Source organism: Hylobates moloch, unplaced genomic scaffold (genome assembly GCF_009828535.3).
Source record: "Hylobates moloch isolate HMO894 unplaced genomic scaffold, HMol_V3 SCAFFOLD_15, whole genome shotgun sequence".
In the NCBI taxonomy this organism is placed as follows: Eukaryota; Metazoa; Chordata; class Mammalia; order Primates; family Hylobatidae; genus Hylobates; species Hylobates moloch.
This window is the reverse complement of record NW_026652290.1, coordinates 78249381-78269323: the sequence shown is the minus strand read 5'-3', so window position 1 is coordinate 78269323 and position 19943 is coordinate 78249381. Positions and strand designations below refer to the sequence as shown.

At 38.4% G+C, this 19943-nt stretch overlaps 1 protein-coding gene across 4 annotated transcripts in view; it reads left to right on the top strand.

Moving 5' to 3' along the window:
* The window catches only part of SOCS5 (suppressor of cytokine signaling 5), a 67714-nt gene that overhangs the window by 27727 nt on the left and 20044 nt on the right, over positions 1 to 19943 (top strand). Inside the window, exon 1 of one of the 4 annotated variants that reach the window (XM_058428476.1) lies at positions 799 to 816. The exons of the other annotated variants lie outside the window; for them this stretch is intronic. The gene's annotated coding sequence lies outside the window, so the exon portion shown is untranslated. Of the gene's footprint in view, positions 1 to 798; positions 817 to 19943 lie in introns of those variants that run through there. 4 annotated transcript variants of the gene reach the window in all.

Sequence of the window (19943 nt, the reverse complement as noted above, 5' to 3'; positions counted from 1 at the left end):
TTGATCAGGCTGGTCTCGAACTCCCCATCTCAGGTGATCTGCCCACCTCAGCCTCCTAAAGTGCTGGGATTACAGGCATGAGCCATCGTGCCCAGCCTAAAATTTTCATTCTGTTCTATTTAATGGCTTCTATTTATTTGTTGAGACCTATTTGTTTCAAGAGTGTTTTCCCTTGTTGGAGCATTTTTTTTTTTTTTGAGACGGAGTCTTGCTCTGTAGCCCAGGCTGGAGTGCAGTGGCGTGATCTCAGCTCACTGCAAGCTCCGCCTCCCAGGTTCACGCCATTTTCCTGCCTCAGCCTCCCAAGTAGCAGAGCATTTTTATAATAGCTGCTTTAAAGTCTTCGTCAGATAATTCAAATACTGTGTCATCTCAGCGTTGGTGTCTGTTTATTGTCCCATGCAAGTTGATATTTTCTGGGTCCTTCATATTCTAAGTAATTTTAGATTGCATCCTGGGCATTTTCAATATTACATTATAAGACTCTGGATCTTACTTAAATTCCATGGAGAATGTTGCTATTTGTGTTTTAGCAGTCAGTTGAGTCTGTTGGGTTCAACCTTCAAGTTGCAGCCAGCTTTCTGTGGGTGGTGATTTCAATGTCAGTTTGTTTTCAAAGCCTGTAGTGCTTCGCTGTTTGGGTCTGTCCTATATGCAGTATCAGTTTGATACTGTTCCAGTTTGAGATAGGTGGTAATCTCTCTCTTAGTTCAGTTCTCATAGTTTTTGGTTTGCTGTTTAGGTTGAGACCCATGCCATGTTCAGCTCTGCGATGAAGCCAGGAGTTTATAATCAACTTTATGGATTCAATTTTCTGTGAGTTCCTCCCTTTCAGCAATTTCCTTTATACTTTCTGCTCCCGACCTCTTTTCAGTCCTTGAGAGGAAAAGCTGGGTCTTTTTCTACTCTGCTCACTTCCTGTGTTTGCACCCACATCCAGGGCTAAGTGGTAGGAGTACAGAGAGGAAAAAAAAGTTGATGGAAAGAGGTTGCCTACTCTCTTGAAACGACAGCTTCTGGGATTGTGGAGGAATGTTTCTCTCCCTCAGAGTTTTAGGTACCTGTGGGCGCCCAACTGTTAACTGCCAGGATCCTTTTCCCAGTTTCTTAAGCCTGAACTGGAGGGCTTCTCCTGGATCTCTGCATTGATTTCCACTTCCAGGTTTCCCCCAAGTCCAGGTGGCAGGATACAAGAGGAGAAAAAAGTAAACTTACCACTGGTTCCATGCTACCACTGAATTTTGATATTTTGCCATCTACCTCCCACCATTTACTTTTCAGAATCTTTAAATAGCTGCTCCAAGCATTCTGGGGTTTTATAGCTATATTCAGTAGGAGAGACAGGATGGAGTGTTTTTACTCTATCTTGGTTTGCATTGGAGCAATGTGTACTGTTAAGTATGACATTCATTTGTTCATAAGCCAACACACGTAGCTATCATTTGAGTGCTTACTATGTATTGGGCACTTATTACATATATTATTTGTTTAATTCTCCAATAATTTTCCTCATTTTAGGCATGAGGAAATTGAAGGGTAAAACTGTTAACCTGTGTCCATAGATGTTAAATACAAGCAGGGATTTTTATTTCTTCCTTTTTGAGATAGAATCTTGCTCTGTCGCCTAGGCTGGAGTGCTGTGCTGCTATCTCAGTCACTGCGACCTCCACCTCTGGGTTCAAACCATTCTCCTGCCTCAGCCTCCCGAACAGCTGGGACTACAAGTGTGTCCCACCATGCCCGGCTAATTTTTGTGTTCTTAGTAGAGATAGGGCTTCTCCGTGTTAGCCAGACTGGTCTTGAACTCCTGACCTCAAAGTGATTCATCCATCTCGGCCTTCCGAAGTGCTGGGATTACAGGCATGAGCCACCGCGCTGGCCAGGGATTTGTATTTCTGACCCCCAAAGCTTTGCCATTTGCCTCTATGCCAGTGGTTCTCAAAGTGTGGTACCAGGGCTAGCATCATCAGAATCAACCTGGGAACTTGTTAGACACACAAAATTTCTGGCTGTACCTCAGATCTACTGAATCAGAAACTCTGGGAGTGGGACCCAGTAATTTGTTTTGACAAGCCCTCTGTTATCCTGATACATGCTTAATTTGAGAACCATTTCTCCATGCTGTATAACTTCACAAGCACTATATGTGGTTTAGTTTCTTAGCAAAACCTTAATATAAGAAACTAGTTTTTCACTATTGTTTGAGACATATGCTAGTATGCTAAAATCTAATTTTTTACTAACATCACTGACATACAGCTTGAAATTCACACTTTTCTATGTTACTCAAGACAACAGTAGTTAAAATATAAATACTGTGACTTAAAAAATTTAAATGTAGGCATATAATAGGGGATCCAAAAGTAGTCATATGTTGCTTAACAACAGGGATACGTTCTGGGAAATATGTCATTAAGCGATTTCATCGTTCGACCATCATAGACAAGACTTACGCAAACCTAGATGGTATAGCGTACTATACACCTAGGCTGTATAGCGTAGCCTGTTGGTCCTAGGCTACAAACCTGTATAGCATGTTACTGTACTGAATACTCTAGACAGTTGTAACACAATGGTAAGTATTTATGTATCTAAGCATCTATACACAGAAAGGGTACAGTAAAAATACAGTATAAAATATTTAAAAATGGCACACCTGTATAGGGCACTTATTTTGAATGGAGCTTGCAGGACTGGAAGTTGCCCTGGGTGAGTAAGTGAATGAGGGATGTGTGAACGTGAAGGCCTAGAACATTACTATATTGTAGATCTTATAAACACTGTACACTTAGTCTACACTAAATTTACTTAAAAATCTCTTTCTTCAATAACAAATTGACCTTTAGCTTCCTGTAACTTTTTTACTTTGTAGACTTTTTAATTCTTTATAACTTTTTGCCTCTTTTGTAGTAGTACTTGTTTTAAAACACAAACATATACAGCTGTACAAAAATGTTTTTTCTTTATATCCTTATTCTATAAGCTTTTTTCTGTTTTTAAATTTTTAGCTTTTTTGTTAAAGACTAAGATACAAACACACACATTGTCCTGAGCATACACTTGGTTAGGATCACCTAGACATCACTAGAATAGGAGTTTTTCAGCTCTGTTATGATCTTAAAGGACCACCATCATATATGCCGTCTCTCATTGACCCAAACGTCATTATGCAGCACATGACTGTATATGTGAAGAAATCAATCTTAGATACGGATTTTGGCCGACAAATCACTTCACGTCTTGTAACTTCTATGCCATGTAATGCCCTGTATTTTAAGTTTCAGGATATTAATACTGTTTGTCCTAGATTTCAGGGTAACTTTTGAGATTGGCTCAGATTAAGATTAGGTTGTCCAGGCATGGTGGCTCACGTCTGTAATCCCAGCACTTTGGGAGGCCGAGGTGGGTGGATTGCTTGAGGCCAGGAGTTTGAGCCCAGCCTGGCCAACATGTTGAAACCCCGTCTCTACTAAAAATACAAAATTAGCCAGGCGTGGTGGTGGGCGCCTGTAATCCCAGCCACTTGGGAGGCTGAGGCAGGAGAATCGCTTGAACTCAGGAGGTGGAGATTGCAGTGAGCCAAGATTGTGCCACTGCAGTCCAGCCTGGGCGACAGAGTGAGACTCTGTCTCAAAAAGATTAAATGTCCCATATTTGGAGAATGGGTCCTATTTCATACAATTTTTTCCCACAAAATATTTAATGTATAACTAAATTTAATTTGCATATTCTTATAAGACATCGTATATACACTTGCCAATTGATGGGAAAAAAAATCTGTCAACCACATTTCCAGAGTCTGCTTTATTAATTAGTCTATAATTCTCATTTACCTTGAAGTATATGTAGGCTAGTATATTGCATTAGTAGGTATATTCAGATACGAAGGTTAATTATGGACCATTGTCTCTTTTGTGTTAAATTTTGGGGTCAGAAACACTTCTGTTTAAATCCGAGCTCTCCTTTTACTAATAAGGTTGGTGGGGGTTTGGAGCAGAGCAGATGTTATTAATTCTCCATTGTAGAAATAGGCTTTATAGCCATTCTTTTTGTATTCGATTTTAAGTGCATTACTCCATTGTGTCTGCATTAGCAAGATGCATACTATCTGCTGGATACTCTTCAAGGAGTATCAGTACTAAGGTGGAAAGGGCTGCTATAGACTGAATGTTTGTATTCCCCCCAAAATTCATATGTTGAAACCTAATCCCCAGTGTGATTGTATAAGGAGGTGGAGCCATTGAGAGGTGATTAAGTTATGAGGGTGGTACCCTCATGAATGGGATTCGTGCCTTTCTACGGAGCTGAAAAGATGAGAGTTCTCCTTCCACCATGCGAGATTACAATGAGAAGATGGCCATCTCTGAACCAGGAAGCAGGTCCTCACCAGACACCAAATCTGCCAGTGCTATGATGATCTTAGACTTTCAGCCTCCAAAACTATGAGAAATACATTTCTTTTGTGTGTAAGCCACCCTGTTTATGGTGTTTTCGTTATGACAGCCAGAAAATACTAATACTAAGACAAGGACGCTGCCCTCAAGGAGTTTACTGTCTTGAAATAAACAGGAAAGGCCTTATGCAAAAATGTGATTGTTATGACACAGATATGTACAAAGGACTGTGGATGTGGTATGTTGGAGCCAGGTTTGGCCAGTAGAACTGAACTGTTGGTGGTACATATACCACAGAAACAGCAAAATATTGCGTCCAGTCAGTTCTGCTGTAATGAGATGTATACATTCTTAAAAATCACCAAGTGTAGGGAGAAATAAGACTGGGGCACAACACATAAAAGTTTCATCAGTAACACATTTTTAAAAGAAGTAGGAACCTAATAAAAATGATAGCACCATTTTAACAGTTTTACATAAGAGAAACATAAAAACTACAATAAATATGGCACTTTACCTTAAAAAAGACCTGAAGTTTGCTTGTGAAGGTAGTCATGGGAAAAGTTGCCTCTTGTGAGTTACTATGAAATGGTGGAAGGACAGTTGCCTGAAATCTGAGGAAAAGTTAACACCAGATGTGGATGGCTGTGGCTGGTAACATAAGAGATGTACTGAGGTAGCTGGGAGATGTTTGAAGTATATGTGTTGTGTATTCCTATGTTCAGGCTCTGTGGCTGGATGCGGTTTTATTTCATCCGTCTAGTGTTAAATGGCACATAAGCAAATGGGATTCATGTGCTCATGTTGTGCCCTAGTGTAACCAGCACATTGAAACAAATTGTAGTTTTCAAAATAAACGTTATAGTGGAACTGACTGTATCAGGGCTTTTATTCCATTCCGAGAGCACACCACTGGAAGGAGCTGTCAGTCAGCCTGGAGGAGCCTTGGATGCCTTTACAGGAAAGATGATGAGTGAACTGAGACTTGCCAAATGAGTGTAGTAATGTTTTTGCCAGGTATAGTGTAAGTAGAGGGAGGGCATTCCAAGCAGAGGGAACAGCAGCTTGTGGAATAGCATGCAGAAGGAAGCCTGGTGTCTCCAGAAAACTCCTATGTAGTTTGAACTTGGAAAGAAAAAGAAACACTGTTAATGAAACTTAGTGGTTAGGCAGGAGCCAAATTCATCATGGCCCAGTGTGCCACTTGAAAGAATTTACATTTTATCCTTCAAGGGGTGGAGACCACTGAGGAATTTTGAACAGAAACTATTTCCCAGTGCTGATTAATGTGGCACTCCTGCAGACAGTATGGAAGATAGTTTGAAGCAGGCCCAGCTGGGCTCTGAGAATCTGGAGGTAAGGAAGAACTAATGTGTATCTTTAATAGGCTTGACCCCTTTGAGAATATTATAAAAGCTATAGATGCTCACCGGCAACTGTGTCCTTTCTTTGTTCCTAGAAATCATTATCACTGTAATTTCATCTTTTGATATTAAGGGCCAGGGCCATGCGAGTTAGCCTTTTATATGGTGATGAGTCAGGTGAATTTATAATCAGCTTTCACAATAGCTTTATTCACTGTTAGCTTTATTCTTACAATGTTTAAAAATTGTGTGGTGAATCATAATTGGAGAGATTTTAACATCTTAATGTGTATCCACTGGCAAATAATTACATGGGTCAAAGGCCTCTTTATGTACTAGATTCCTATTTTTGCCCAAATTATTTTTATTTTATTTATTTTTTGAGGCAGAGTCTCGTTCTGTTGCCCAGCCTGTAGTGCAGTGGCGCGAGCTCAGCTCAGTGCCATCTCCGCCTCCTGGGTTCAAGTGATTCTCCTGCCTCAGCCTCCTGAGTAGCTGGGATTACAGGCACATGCCACTATGCCCAGCTAAGTTTTACATTTTTAGTAGAGACAGAGTTTCACCATGTTAGCCATCCTGGTCTTGAACTCCTGGCCTCAGGTGATCCACCCATCTCAGCCTCCCAAAGTGTTGGTATTACAGGCGTGAGCCACCATGCCCAGTCCCGGATTATTTTACAATAAAGAATAACTAGTTGGGTGTGGGGCCCATGCCTGTAATTCCAACACTGTGGGAAACTGAAATGGGGGGATCGCATGAGTCCAGGAGGTCGAGGCTGCGGTGATCCTGGATTGCACCAGCCTAGGTGACAGAGTGAAACTGAGACCCTGTCTCAAAAAAAAAAAAAAAAAAAAAAAAAAGGAATAACCATTGTATGGGATGAATAAATAATAAGCAAGTAAAATTCAAGGTTGAAAAAAGCTATAACATTCTTTCAAGCAAAAGTTACAGTTAGATACAAATGATTTGAATAACACATCTAAATGAAGAAAGCCATATATCTCACTCTTTAAAAAATCAGTATTTTCCCACAGTGCTCCTTAGCAAGTGTTTTGGTGCCTGTTACAGAGTAAGGTGCTGAGAAAACTCATAATCTGGTTGAAGATACTAATGACACACCAGAAGTAATTGAAAGCAGGAATATCAGGTTAAAACATAAAAACCGTGTCCTACAGTTTTCTAGTTAATAAACTATCCCACACTCTATTTAGGATGTAATCAGTATGCAGTAACTATTTATTAAAAGACTGAAATGTAGTACTTAAGGGAGAGTTAGAAAGAAATAATGGAAACATTGTGGGACTTTTTCAAATTTTCTGATCTTTGACACTTTGGAGAGTATAATTAATGGATTATGGATTCACAGAGGCCATATACCCTTTCAGTAATTTGTCTCTGATACTTCTGTGGAGCAATAGTTGGTGCTGTTTTTTATTTTCTTAATAGGACACTGGTGGGGTTTTTTTTTTAATTAGAAAACTAAAATTTACAAAAATAATATACAATCATTGTGGAAAATAAAAGAATGCCACTTGTATGAATAAAAATTAAAGCTCTTAGTAACCTTTAAAAGCACTGATTTTTCTTTATAACTCTTTGATAGGGGTCAGATCATCAAACACCAAGTTTCTGGTACTATTCAGCTATCACTTACTAACCTATGACAGCCATTTGTGAAAGGAAACCTGCATATAGGTATAGGCATATAATAAAAAGGAGTTTTATTATTGCCAGATGGTTACAGTTATACCATAATTCATTGGCCTTAGTTCATTTTAATAGGCAGATATTTGAATCTTTACTTAATCTAGCCATTACCAAAGTATACATTTATCCATATTCTTCTCCCTTAACTCTCAGAGTCATCATCTTTCTTCATGTCATATAATATTTCTTCTAGTCCTCAATATTTACTAAAATAATAATGTACCCTTCTCTTACAGGAATAAGATTTTTTTTTTCCTGAACCCCTGTCCTCATCATACCTAATCCATACTGCTTTGATTGTCTTCCAGCTGAGCCGTTTGGTTCTTCTAGCATATGCAGAGAAATGAAGTCTTAGTCATTTAATAAGACCACATCCAGGAATAAAAGCACCTTTTAAACATGGCATGGAAGACCCTTGAGAGTCTCTCTCTTCCCCACTTTTCAGGTTGCTTTCTCTTTTACTTGACATCATCCACCCCATGCCTTTGCGGTATCTGCCTGAAATTCCATTTTCCACTTGGCACATAGCTATTCAGTCATTAAAACCTAGCTCATGATCACCTTTTCTGCGAAGCCTTTCCTGACCCCCTGCATTAGTTAGGATTAGTTGGGTACGGTAGCAAGTAACAGAAACTCCAAAATAAGGATGGCCTAAAAATGAGAATTTATTTCCTGTCAAAGTTCAGAGTTTGCAGTGTAGGGCTAAAATGACAGCTCTACTCCACGAAGTAATTTTCAGCTCGTGGCTTTGGAAGCTCTCAGATTTGACCCTTGTCCTCATGGTTCAAAATTGAAGTATCTTTATTTTAAGCAGCAGTATGGAAGAAAAAAGAGACAAAGGGCATACACCAGCTATTTCTTTAAAAAGCTTCCCTAAAGCCTCCAACACCATGTATCTGGTTGCATCTCATTGGCCAGAACTTAGTCCATGGCCGCAAGGAAGATTATATTATTATGGAAGAAAAGAGAACAGGTATGGGGACAATTGGCAGTCTGCCACATTACTCCAACTAGAGGTAGTTGCTTTGCGCTTTGTGTTCCCAGAGCACTCTAATTATTTCACATTTAGGCTATACTGTCATTTGCTTTCTCTGCTGGATTCTGACTTATCAGAGACTGTGTTTTCATCTTTTTATCCCTAGCACTTTACATAAAGTTTAGCACATAGTCCATGTTCATACTTGTTGAATGAATGGATAAAGACATTTGGGAAGAGTACAGCAAAAATATCAGACATAAGCAGATGGCAGTATTTAAATACCCATGTGTACAAAGATAATTGCTTATGTAGACATTGATGTCTTGTCTTACACTTAATTTTTTTCCTATTTTCTCCATTATGTGAAAAGAATAGACACAGTCAATAGTAGAGGGCATGCCTCAAAATTGACCACACAGAGCATAGAGTTATTTAAAAGGTAATATGATTCTCTGTGTTATACTTTTTTTATTATTGTAGTAAAACATGCAAAACACAAAATTTGCCATTTTAACCATTTCTCCCTCTTCCCCGACCCCCTTCCCTTCTCTCCCCTTCTCTACCTCTCTTTCCCCCTCTCTCCCTCCCTCTTTTGAGACACAGTCTCTCTCTCTCTGGCTCAGGCTGAAGTGCAGTGGTGCCATCATAGCTCACTGCAGCCTCGACTTTCTGGGCCCAATTTGTCCTCCTGCCTCGACTTCCCAAGTAGCTGGGATTGTAGGTGTGTGCCACCATGCCCAGCTGATTTTTAACTTTTTTTGTAAAGATGAGGCCTCACTATATTACCCAGGCTGGCCTTGAACTCCTGGGCCCAAGCGATCCTCCTGCCGTGGCCTCCCAAAATGCTGGGATGACAAATGTGAGTCACCACACCTGGCTCATTTTAACCATTTTAAGTGTATGGTTCAGTGGCATTAAGCACATTCACATTATTGTGCAACCATCATCACCATCTATCTGCAGAACTTTTTCATCTTCCCCAACTGAGACTCTGTACTCATTAAAAACTAACCTCATTTCCTCCTCTCCCCAGCCCCTGGATACTACCATTCTACTTTCTGTCTCTATGAATTTATTACTCTAGGAACCTCATGAGAAGAATCATCAGTATTTGCCCTTTTGTGACTGGTTTATTCCACTTAGCACAATGTCTTCAAGGTTCATCCATGTTGTAGCATGTGTTAGAATATCCTTCCTATTTAAGGCTGAATAATATTCCATTATGTATGTAGCACATTTGGTTTGTCCATGCATATGTTGATGGACGCTTGGGTTGTTGTGCTACCCCCAAACACCTGTTACCCACAAACACAAGCCACATACAGGTTGGTATCCCTTACCTGAAATGCTTGGGACCAGAAGTGTTTTGGATTTCAGATTTTTTTTTTGAATATTTGCATTATGTTTACCAGTTGAGCATCCCTAATGTGGAAATTCGAACTGTTCTAATGAACATTTCCTTTGAGCATTTTGTAGGCACTCAAAAAGTTTCAGAGTTTGGACCATTTTGAATTTCAGATTTTTGGGTTTAGGGATGCCCAACCTGTACTCACATAGCTTCTTGAAAGGAAATTTAAGAAAAGTACACTCACCTATATTAAGAACTTATTTTTCTAGCAAGTAATTTATCACCTCTCCCAATCTTAGCTTCTGAAATGTAAACTAAGAAAGTTATGAAGAACATTATCCAGGTGTTAAATCTTAAAAGTAGATCCAAGAGTGGAATTAGAGAAATACAGTGGCCTTTCACAATAAAAGACTAGATTTTAAGAGTCTCGTAATTATTTGGTGAGAGACACAGGACAATACAATCTGTGAATTTCTATTCTTTTGAACTATGGAGATTTTATCATGACTGGTCAATGAGAAGAAATATTATAGCTGTAGCTTGATGGTTTTGCTTTTATAAAATTCTTCTGATATTGAAGAGAAAAAGATTATTAATGGGTAAAGTAAGAAAAATTAACTCCATTCCTACTGCAATCTGATAACTGATTATTATCAGTTTGGTGACAATAATTACTTTTGGATGCTTGGTTGCTAATAATTTGCCTGATGCCTAGAAAATTCTGATTTGGGGTCTGTATTCTAGTGGGCACATAGCCCAAATTAGCAATCAGATTCTTCTACTAAAATTATCTGATCAAGCTTTCAAATAATTCATGCATTTACATAAAATATATATCCAGTGGCTTAAACAGAATTTCATAGAAGCTTTCCCATTGAAGCTGATTGTTTGGCAAAATGGTGAGTCATGCTTTACTGGCCAACTCACACACCAGCTGTTGATATAATCAGTTACCTGAGCCAAGATCAAAGCAGCAGAATAGAAGATAGTACCTTGGCTCTGATACCTTTCTGTCTTTTCTAAAAAAAAAAAATTGGGATGTAAATTTCCATCCCTCTCCTATGTGCTTTGGGTTTTAAGAAGCAATAGAAGGCCATTTTTTATCTTTAGAATCTTACAGTTGTAGAGATAAAATTGATATGCTTGAAATGATCTGAAAAGATGAGAACAAATTGTGATGTTAACTATAAACCCTTTTAGAGAAATCAACAGGGAGACATTTGAACTTGATGTAGATGTTAAAAATAGAATTGAATGGTAGAGGGCCAACTAAGGGAGGTATTTCAGAGTAAGGAGAAATTAGTTTGGATAAAGCAGGGCCTGATAATGGGTGGTAATGAGTGAATGCGTGGCGCAAGATGCTCTAACTGTTGAATGTTCCTAAAAGAAACAGAATCTGGCAGTATTATGAGTCCAGGAAGACAGTAGAGAGACTAAGATGTTGTAGAAATCTAGGAATGAGACAAAAAAATTCTGGACAAAGTTACTGGCAGTGAAAGTAGACAGAAAAGGTACATTGGAGGGACATCTTGAAAAAAGAAACTGTTGAACTAGGTAACATTAAATATGGTGGTATTAAGTGGAGGAAGAGCAAGATACTCTAAGATTTTCCCAAGAAATCAAGTACAAACCTGGTAAATAACATTTCAAGTACAAACCTGGGAGACATATTGTTAATTTTGGATATAGTTAATTTGAGGTGCAATGGAGAATAGCCAGATCGGGACAGACTTTTAGGCTGTTAGTGGACTGAAGAGTGTGTTGAATGTGTGGACTCAAGTGTGTTTCCCATACACATCCAGTTGTATTTGAGGAGGTGAAAATTGGTCCTAGAGAATATTTGTTTATAACTGTAAAGGCAGGAACATATGTTCTCATAGCTTCTATGTATATGTTAAAAAATCTTTAAGTCAAATAAAATTTTTTTCCCATTAGCATCATTTCACTTGAAGGAACTAGGTTGGTTAAATAGATGAAGTTCATCAATCACATCCAGGAAACTGAAGTTTTTTCCCATACAGTGAAATAAGAAAGCTAGTAAGCTGCATCTTGCTAGCAGTAAGTAAGATGCAGAACCAGGATAAGAACTCAGATTCTTTAAGGAACATCTTAGAATAAACATTGTGGCAGAATAATGTTATATCAAGGAGCATTATATTCTTAAATATTGTAAATTATTGAATTAGTTAACACATTTAATTTTTACAACATTTGAAGTATGTACCAGTAGAAAGTGGGTGCTTCATGTTTTTCTTTGGTGGAATATTTAATTGGGTCAACTGTGCCAATTTTATGTGTGGCTATCTCTCTCAGAATGGCTCTTTTTGTAATTAGCAAAACATACATAACCATATGGAGTCAAAGAGAAAAAAAACTTGGCAGAAGACTATATCCATTGTTACTGGATTGTAAATTGTCCTAAGATGTAATATCTTACAGGAATGACAGTTCAAAAGGTAATATAATTAGAGAAATAATAGTCTTGTGTAGGGGTGAACTATTATTGGGGTTTCACTGAAGGATACCTGAGGTGGTTGTTAGTAGCACTTTGCAAGTGCCTCCAAGTACAAGTACAGTACTGCTTTCTGCTTTCTTCGTTGTCTCTTGCATATGCTGCTTTTTGGTTATTCTCCTTTTCTGTAGTAAAATGTAACCCGTATATAAAAGAATGAATATATTATAAAGGTACAGTTTAATGAGTAATTATAAAGCATATTTGCTACCCAGATTAAGAAATAGAATATTGCCAGTGAACCAGAAGCCTGCTGTGTGCCCTTTCCCAGTCAAACTCCATCTGTCCCCACCCCATCTCATCCCCCAGAAGTAACCATATTCTTACTTTTGTGAACATCATTTTTTCTCTTTAAACTTTTACCATCTATATGTGCATCCCTAAATGGTATAGTTTAGTTTTGCCTCTTTTGTACACATGTGTACACATATACGTGTACATGACAGCATTTGTGTATATATTTTTATTTCTCTAATCCATTGTGCATATACTATTCCATTGTATCAATATACTGTAAGATATGTATTCTGCTCTACTTTATAATATTGAAAAATGCAGCTGTGACCAGTTTAGGCAATAATGCCCAGGAGGATCTCCTCTCTCAGAGAACTAAGGTATTAACGTATTCAAATAGAAACCTTTATTTGTAGAATACTTGTTAATATCATGTGGTATACTAGAATTCTAGGGAACATGAGTTATGAAATACTGGATAAGACCTTTTGTTATTACATTTTGTCACTGAGTAATTTCAGTGCCTGCTATTCCTACAATCATGTCTAAGGAGAACATTCACTGAGGGAGTAAACCAAGGTAGCTGTGCTTTCGATCATGAATGACCTTACCTTACCTGGCCGTAGGTGATTGGACTGGCATGGGTATCCAAATTAAAGTCACCAGTGATTGGTCAGCCACTGCCCAACCAGGTGGAAGCACAGAAAGTTGTCTTCACATGGGAATGAGCTTAACCAATCAGGTTCTGACAGGCCTTACAATTGGCTATATTTGGTTAAAGAAATATAGCTTTTGCTTCTAATTTTCTGTCTGGATGTACTCCAGATAGACACGGTGGAGTGCTGGTTACTGTAAGGATACGCATGATGTGTATCATAAAACTCACAAAAAGAAATAGAGATTGGCAGTTAAGTATTGGAAGCAGAATTTTGAAAAATCAAGAGAGAGATAGGAGGGGCCTGTGATAGACCAAGAATTAGCAAAAAGTATGAGAAAGTGGCACCTATGAGGAAGAAGAAGAATACAGAGTCTACAAGCAGAGATACCAGCTGGTGGCTGGAGGCAAATCACATATCTAAAGCTGATACCCAGGGAGTTGTTGGGTCCCAGTAAGAACCAGAGTTCTAGAATGAGGATCTGCCACTGCCTACTGCTCCTCTTGCTGCTTCCTAGGGCAGCCCTGGAACCAGACCCATTCTCAGTCCCAGTATCCTTGAGGCCCAGACCCAGTTGTGTTACTGATTTTGTTCTTGGACTTCTGACGTGTTTTCCTTATCAAATCCATGCTTATTAATCAGGATCCTTCCTCAGCCATACACACCTACATTTGAGTATGTCAGAACCTTGCAACCAGAAGAGACTCATAAATGAGTTGAAATTCATTCGTGATATTACTTACCACTAATTCCTAATACTGTTTGAGAAAGTCACGCTGGCTTGAGTGGAGACCTGTATTTGCGATTCCTTTCTCCATGGATTGTGTTCTCTGCCCCTCTAACCCATTTATTTGTGTCGCTTTCCTTCCTCACCGTTGCTTCATCTTTACAAAGTTTTTAAAATATTTCATTATTCATTTCTTCTGCATTCTGCATATATCTTTGAGTTTATAATATGAAATTAGATTGATGTTTTTCAACATCGACTTCCTTTTTCTTTTATTTGTTTGAAACGGAGTCTCACTCTACCGCTCAGGCTGGAGTGCAGTGGCGTGATCTCAGCTCACTGCAACCTCCGCCTCCCAGGTTCAAGTGATTCTTTTACCTCAGTGTCTGAGTAGCTGGGATTACAGGTGTGCGCCACCATGCTGGGCTAATTTTTGTATTTTTACAAATCCCGAAGTGTTGGGATTACAGGCGTGAGCCACTGCACCTGGCCCCAAGATCTACTTCCTTTTTAAATAACATTTTAACAATATTGTATCTAATATTTTGGAAAGTACAACAAAGAAAAAAAATGAAATTACAATAAATAGAAACTATCCAGAGATAACCACAGTGGTATTTCCTAACTATATATTTTTTTAAATGTTTGTGATATATATGTGTGTTGAGGTCTATTTAGCTGTACTATTTTATAACCATTTTTATTTAATATCATGAACATTACCAGAATATTAAGTGCTCCAGAAACATGGTTTTTTATGTCTATTATTTCAGCATGTAAAGGCACCAGAATTTATTTAACCAGTCTTCTATGCACTGAGCAATATGATTATTGCGTTTTTTCCTAATATAACTAATGCTATGATGAATATTTCCTGCATATAAATCTCCATCCTTATCTGATTATGTTCTTGGAATAAATTTCTAATTGTGAAGCCTTGGATAGAAAGATGTGCATAATTTTAAAGCTTTAGTACATAATATACAATTTCCTTTTTGAAATGTCATGTGGATCTATGTTCTCACATTAGTGTGTGACAATGCTACTTTCTCAATACCCATACTAGATAATACCATTAAAATGTAAAAGAAATAAAAGCAAACTTTGCCAGGTTGATACGTGATAAATTTGTATCACATTTTAATTTGGATGTCTTTGACAAATTCCAAGAATGACCTTTATTGGCCAAGTATACATCTGATTTGTGATTATTCTAGAGATATCCTTTGCTGTTTTTTAATTGAGTTGTTGTGTTTTACCATTTTCTTTGTCTTGTTTTCTTTTTTAAATAGAGACAGGTCTTGCTTTGTTGCCCAGGCTGGACTTTGAGGTCCTGGGCTCAAGCAAGCATCCTCTCCATACCCCTACCCCCACCCCCGCCTTCTTAGTAGCTGGTCTGTAGGCGCACACCACTGTGTCCGGCATATCTTTTTCTTATAAGTTATATATTATATATTAAAATTATATATATTAATTTTCAACATATGACAACATTGTCATATATCATGTCTCCATATGTCTGTCATATGTTGAAAATGTTTTATTCAGCTTATCATTTATCTTTGTTTATGACATTTTTTGATATACAGAAGTCTTAAATTTTATGTCATTTAGTCTTTTGATCATTGCCTTTTGGTTTATTGCTTCAGCATTTTGCTTAAGTACACCTTCTCATCTCTTATTTGAGAAGTCATAAGTTTTTTTATGTTTACTACTTTTTTTTTTTTTTGAGACGGAGTCTCGCTCTGTCACCCAGGCTGGAGTGCAATGGCACGATCTTGGCTCACTGCATCCTCTGCCTCCCAGTTTTAAGCGATCCTCCTGCCTCAACCTCCCGAGTAGCTCACATTACAGGCACACACCACTATACCTGGCTAATTTTTGTATTTTTAGTAGAGACGGGGTTTCACCATGATGACCAGGCTAGTCTAGAACTCCTGACCTTGTGATCCGCCCACCTCATCCTCCCAAAGTGCTGGGATTACAGGCGTGATGTACCACGCCTGGCCTACTTACTACTTTTTTTAATGGAAGGTTTATGTTCTTACAATCCGTTGAAATTCTTACCTATTCATCTTATGGGAACATTTGAGATTACTTAATTTTAGGCCCCAAAGTATGGTTTTTTAGTTTCAGAAAATTTGACTGTTAACTTTTTATGAGTTTTTCATCTACTCCCTCCCTCTTTCCACTATGTATATATATTATATTCAACATGTTACAGGAAAGGGGTCCTGATCCAGACCCCCAAGAGAAAGTTCTTGATCTTGCGCAAGAAAGAATTCAGGGCGAGTCCATAGAGTAAAGTGAAAGCAAGTTTATTAATAAGTTAAAGGAATAAAAGAATGGCTATTCCATAGAGCGGCCCCGTGAGCTGCTGGTTGCCCATTTTTATGGTTATTTCTTAATGGTATGCTAAACAAGGGGTGGATTATTCATGCCTCCCCTTTTTAGACCATATGGGGTAACTTCTTGACATTGCCATGGCATTTGTAACCTGTCATGGCACTGGTGGGAGTGTAACAGTGAAGATGACCAGAGATCACTCTTGTGGCCTTCTTGGTTTTGGTGGGTTTTGGTTGGCTTCTCTCATGCAGCCTGTTTTATCAGCAAGATCATTATGACCTGTATTTTGTGCTGACCTCCTATCTCATTTTGTGACTTAGAATGCCTTAACCATTTAGGAATACAGCCCAGTAGGTCTCAGCCTCATTTTACCCAACTGCTACTCAGGATGGTTCACATGCCTCTGGCAAACATATGTATACTTGAACATTTAGTATAATTATAATTGATTAAGTGTCATACAAGGGACTGGGGGGCATCTCCAAATGTATCCGAAATTTAAACAAAGGCCTTCCATTTGTATTTTCTGTTGGTAATAGGAAAAAAGGAGAAACACAATGAGTTATATTTTTCTCATTTTCTGCATAAAGGAAGCATATCAGTTTTTTAAAGAGAAACCTTGGCAGTAAAGTCAAAGAGGAATTTTTTTGTGTGGGTCTTTATATCAGGGGTGGTGATGTCTTTTACACTTTTTTTTTTTTTTTTTTTTTTTTGAGAAGGAGTCTCACTGTCCACCAGGCTAGAGTGCAGTGGTGCAATCTCGGCTCACTGCAACCTTCCCCTCCCGGGTTCAAGCTATTCTCCTCCCTCAGCCTCCTGAGTAGCTGGGATTACAGGCATGTACCACCACACCTGGCTAATTTTTGTATTTTCAGTAGAGATGGGGTTTCACCATGTTGATCAGGCCGGTCGTGAACTCTTGACCTCAAGTGATCTGCCTGCCTTGGCCTCCCAAAGTTCTGGGATTACAGGCATGAGCCACCACACCCAGCCCTTTGATACTGTTTTTATAGAACATGGAATAATACAAGACCACTTATTTGATAAACTCTTAAGAAGTTGAGAGCATAACATTAAGTTGTAATTCTGGTAAAGTATTTGTGTAGGGAGCCAAAATAATACAAACCACATATATATCTTTCTGGTGAAGTAATTTGATAACAGTTAGAACATAGCAAATCAGTGTGGGTGATGAGATATTTCCAAACTAGTTCTTTCAAAATAATAATCAAGCCTTTTTTTTTTTTTCTTGAGATGGAGTTTTGCTCTTGTTGCCCAAGCTGGAGTGCAATGGCATGATCTTGGCTCACTGCAACCTCTGCCTCCCAGGTTCAAGTGATTCTCCTGCCTCAGCCTCCTGAGTAGCTGGGATTACAGGCGCATGCCCCCATGCCCGCTAATTTTTTGTATTTTTAGTAGAAACGGGGTTTTACCCTGTTAGCCAGGCTGGTTTCGAACTCCTGACCTCAGGTGATCCGCCCACCTTGGCCTCCCAAAGTGCAGGGATTACATGCGTGAGCCACCGCGCCCGGCCGTAATCAAGATTTTTGACCTGATTTTATTTTACGTCTATTTGTGGTTTCTATTTAGTGCTTGGGAAATAGTTGTGGAATGGTTCATCCATACTAGACCTAAGTATTTCCCCTGGAAAGTTTTACATTTTATTGTGAAAATTAGAAAATCTATATAACAAGGTGTAGAATTATCCCATTTAAGTGGATTTCCAGGATTGACCTGCAAGCAATAACAAAGAATTTTTACCCACTATACTTCAAACAATTATGGTGCGAACTGTTTAATAGTAAGTCTTAATTCATCTCAGATCTCAGAGAATGTCTAAGAATTTTGGGGATATTAATGTAGCACTACATCCTTGTCAAAGAATATTGAGAATTCTGCTTTAAACTACCAGTTCATCTTTGAGACTGTTTAAACCTGCGTTTCTTTATCTGCAAAAGAAGTCTCAATTTTAAGCCATGTTTATGGGAAATGACTATACCTTAAACTGTGTAGGAAGTTCTTTTAGGGGGAGACAGGAAAAGGAAAGTTTGTGTTGGAAGAATAGCATTTCTTCGATTACGTATTTTTGGGGCTGACACTACATTTACATTGTTTAAATTGAACATAAAATTGTACCTGATCGAAAACATGTCTAGCTATGGAGTATGAGACTATTTAAATAACTCAGTATTTTACATTAGGATTTTTCTTTAATTTAATTGGAGAGTAGTATGATCAGAATTAGTTGTAACTGTTGTGCTATGTTAGACCTTAAATAACTTGATTCCATTTGTGGAGTGCTCTGCTTATTTTAAAAATTCTAATATTAAAAGAAAAATCACAGATCTTTGAGGTTAGCTAATTGAGTTGCTTGTAGAGGAAGGACTACTTGGGCTGGCTAGAGACAGAGGGTTGTTTATCCTCTCTAACATTTCCCATGAAAGACTCTGCACAAATCTCTTTCGGTTGTTTATTTACCTTTTTAACCATTTGAAATTTAATTTTTTCCTGAGAGTTTCTTTGTCTTGGTCTTTAGAAGGATTGAAGAGCGGCCAATCAGAATTCCCATTTTTAAAGAAAGAGTCTCTGTATATGTAAAAACAAACATTTGATCACCTTCATTCTCCAGATGGCATAATTCCAGCTATATTATCTCAATATTCCTAAATTATAATACCATTAACTGTTGTTTTGCTGTACTTTTTCTTCCCAGTTTTTAAAGGGTGGAGGAAGTAGCCAGACACGGAGCCCTTTGAGTTTTTTTTTTTTCTTTGATGCTTGAAATCCTGGGATCAATATTATGAAGGATGCTCCAGAAGGGAGTGAGAGTGGCGAAAGGTAGACTGTTTAGGCATCTGATTCATCCATGCAAATGATGAAGACTGAACCTGTTAGGGGGCAGTGGAGATGGAGAGGAGGGATAGGCCTGATATGGTTGTGAAGTAGACTATCGACTCACATTCTTATTATTCACCACTCCCCAGAGTGAGTACAAAGGCAGTGGTAACTCTAGAATATCCAGCATGTTTTCTCTCCTGCCATTTGAATCTTCTCCTTTGGAGTATAGAAATATTCCATCAGGGCCGGGTGGCTCACGCCTGTAATCCCAGCACTTTGGGAGGCTGAGGTGGGCGGATCACAAGGTCAGGAGATTGAGACCATCCTGGCTAACACGGTGAAACCCCATCTCTACTAAAAATACAAAAAATTAGCCAGGCGTGGTGGCAGATGCCTGTAGTCCCAGCTACTCGGGAGGCTGAGGCAGTAGAATGGTGTGAACCTGAGAGGCGAAGGTTGCAGTGAGCCGAGATTGCGCCACTGTACTCCAGCCTGGGCGACAGAGACTCCATCTCAAAAAAAAAAAAAAAAAAAAAAAAAAAAGATCCCATCAGCCTGTCTCCTTTAAGGTTATATTTTTTTGTTACATCTCTTTTAATTTTGGTTTCTACATGTTTGTTGTTAGTATGGTATATAGTTATGTAATTGATTTTTGTGTGTTGATCTTGTATCCTGTGACCCTGCTAAACTCACCTACTTAGTTTACTTTTCTTTCTTTTCTAAGATTCCTTAGGGTTTGCTATGTAGACAATCACATCATCAGAAAATGGAGTTTTATTTTCTCTTTTCCAATTTGCATGACTTTCTTTCTTTTTTTTTTTTTTTTTGCCTTATTGAG